The following is a 3450-nucleotide window of genomic DNA, read 5'->3' as shown; positions in this document are numbered from 1 at the left end:
CATCTATACTTTCTCTAGGTTTACTTCTAGCATTATTTTTCTTCTTATCCTCGCTTTAAGAGGAAAAAGAGCACTTTGAATTTTATCAAGGATTATGCCACAGTAGTAACCTTTTGCTAAGAATAGCTGACCATCAGACTTCTATGTGGTTATTATTTGGTGCACGTTGAATGACTTCTGGTTAAATTCAGCAAACGCTTCATTTCTATAAAACTTGTATTTAGAAAAAGAAAAAAAAAATCAATAGAAATGTTTCCATGCCTTCTTATTTCTCTCTTTCTGCTTTTGCAGGTTTCTTTTTTTCCTTTAATTTCCTGCACAAATTCATCCTCTCCTGGCTGTGAAGCAAGTGAGTGAGCATGTGGAAACTAGTAAGTGAGCAGGACTAGAAGCAAAAGTGAAACCTATTCCTTTTTCTTTTTTTTTTCTTTTTGCACTGGTTGGGCTGAAGGGCAAGGAAATTGGATTTTTAAAATCCCTTACCTTTTAAAGCTGTAAGGTATTATTAGGAGTGTAAGTAAATAAAACTGTTATACTGATGGTTTTCTAAAGCTGACGGCGTGCCCTTGAAGTGAGGAATAATCGCTGCAAAACTGGGCTCTTCTCTGATTGCAGCCGCTGATCTAACGTGAGCAGCCGGAAGGGGGAGCGCAGAACGGGCGGAGAGGAGACTTTACCAGCTAAGCCAGGACTTAAGATCAACGGGGTTAGTGCTGTAGATGTAGAAGGGTTTGGACTGTGTCACGAGTGTCCTGGTGAAGGAGCAGGGCGGTCGGTCCCAGAGGACCATCCCCACGAGCTCCTGGGCTGCTCCAGGGGTGCTCAAGGTCTATGGAAAGGAGATGTGGCCTTTGCTAGTCCCTGCTTTGAGAACAAGCCATAGGCAGCCGAGCACTAGAAACAGGTTGCAGCAACTTTGAATTTTCCAACATGATGCTCTGCAGCAGCTGGAGACAGCCCTGGAGGGGCTCTGTGGGCCAGGCCAGTGGTCAGACAGCAGAATGGATGCAGAAATGTTGGCTTTGACTTCTCTTTTCTCTACCCACATCTCTCCCTTGCAGGCTCGCGAGCATGTGCTGCAAATCTTCTATATCCATATGGCCATGGTCGCTCCTCCCTGATCCTGGGAATGCATTTAACCCTGGGATCCTGGAGATTTGCAGACTGGGCAATTCGTTATGCTCCCTATATAAAGATGTGAACGATGGCATACGGCTTGGGGCAGCAAATGTCTGAGCCCTGAGGTTTCTGCCTAAATAATACATGGCAGATCCCATAGTTTTACTGGATTCTCTCATTCCTCGGGCATGTTGTAAAGCAAGATACTCAGATCAGCTGCTTCCAGCCATCCAGCCAGGCGTGTGGCTTGTGTTCAGCAGCAAATGGGCAGAACATGCTGCATTTGCTCATAAAAGTCCCCAGATATACTCCCTTTGGATTGAAATTCATCATGTTTAATATAAAATCTTATACTTATCAGTTCCGTTGGTTTTAGCTGTTGGAAAACGTGTTTCTTTTTTTCTTTCTCTCTCTGTTTGCATTGATGGAAAGTCAGAAAATGAGATCATTCAAAAATGACTAAAAGCAAATAGGTCAGACCTGGCTTGTTATATGTATTTCACCGAGGCCCAAGTTTCGAGCCAAATGGAAAGAAAGTTAGCTGGGTAGGTTTAAAGCTGGCAGCACACATGGCAGCGTAAATGTTATGAATTATTTTAATGGCAAGCTGGGAAATGGTATTGCTTTTGTAAAATTATCTTGACAACAAATGGTCTTGTTCAAGGCTTTCCAAAATGGGCCAGCATATATCAGGCAGTCCCTGGCACGGGTGCTAGGAAAGAGACAGGATATCTGCATTGGGAATGAGCAAATCGCGTAGTATGTTGGGAGCGGCAAAGTCTGGGCATCAGATGTTCCGAGGTCTTTATTGTATTTCGGCGAACTTACTGTGAAAATACGTTCTTGATATGTGTGATCTGCAGGAAAAATAAATAAAAATCCCTCGGTGAAACTTAAACAAACTGTGACAGAAACATTTCCAGCACATTGCAGTAAAACAAGCTCACAGCTGATTTAAAAATGAAAATAAAAACATTGCTGCAGAAAGACCAACCTCTCCGGGCTGCACCGTGGGCCCTCGCCCAGGCCAAGTTCCACCGTCTCTCTGCCCTACGTGTCTCTGACACATCAGCACAGCAGCTTAGTGGCAGAAGGAGAAATGTTCTTGTGACTTCTACGAGCTTTGGCCGATGTGGGTGCTCACGCTACCTTTCTGAATCGCTGGTGCTATTTTTTTCTACAAATCAGGCACCAATCTTGCACAAATCAGGCTTTTGGAAGTAAGTAGCATCCAGTAGACAAATGCAGAGATGAACCTTTTTATCATCACTTTTCTTTGCCAGGCTTGTGTTTGCCCAGTGCAGCAGTATCTGGGTGACCACAATAACCTGTCATGTTCCTTTGCCCACAGCTGACAGCCCAAAGTGGATCCCTACCATATACTAAGTTGTTTGGGGATGACCCATTGCCAAGCAAATACGTGACAAGGAAAATCGGGGTTTTGCACCTTGTGCGTGTTCTTGGCTGTGTCTTAATTCTGGGCACCAAAATTTGCTGATTCTGACCAATTTGGGGGCAGGATGAGATCTTGGTTATCCGAGTGTGAAAGAAGCATCACTTGGATCCAAGAACATCACAGGGCAGCCGTACTGGTGTAAAAAGGAACTAAAGGGGCCACCAGGTGAAATCTGCTACTGAAGACAGCGGCTCGGGCATCATTAAACATCGCACGGAAGATGCTCCGTGAACAGGGATGTTAATTAACCTCATGGTCCTGGACCAACTCCAGCTCCTTTAATTACAGCCCTCACACCTGACATTCGCTCAGCACTTTTTACCAATTACGGGATGCTCTTTTTGGTTTTCCCCCGTTTTCTCCAGTGCAATATTCTTCGGGCCAGCAGGAGCAATGATGGATGCCCCAAGGTCTCCAGATTCCTCCAGTTTTCTGGTTGCTCTCACAGTGTGGACGCACACGGATATCCCAAGGGAAAGGCACAGCTCCCTGCGTCCCCCCTGCAGGGAACATAGGCCTCACCCCTACCTTACTATGCGCATAACCTGCATAAAATAGCAATAATAATGAGAATTAGGAACAACTTCAAGTGAGGAATAGTGCTATGCAAGGCAAGTGGCTAAGGGGAAACCTCAGGCGAGCCGGGGGTTGAGGAGGCCGCCTGCTCCACCGGCCCGGCACAAAATGAGGGATTCGTGGGGCGGGAGGGGGAAGATTTTTTTTTTTTTAACTTTACTTTAGCTTAGTCAATTTATGTAATTTTCCTTTATTTATTGCTTTTTTGTGACTGTGGCTCCTAGTGAGGGCGCACGGAGGCCCGGCGCGGGCCACCCCGGCCCAGCCCCGCGGCGGCGGCGGCGGCTCCGCCCCGGAGG

This window comes from Nothoprocta perdicaria, unplaced genomic scaffold, assembly GCF_003342845.1.
Source record: "Nothoprocta perdicaria isolate Ctin4 unplaced genomic scaffold, notPer1 scaffold_12, whole genome shotgun sequence".
In the NCBI taxonomy this organism is placed as follows: domain Eukaryota; kingdom Metazoa; phylum Chordata; class Aves; order Tinamiformes; family Tinamidae; genus Nothoprocta; species Nothoprocta perdicaria.
Note: the sequence above shows the minus strand (reverse complement) of the source record.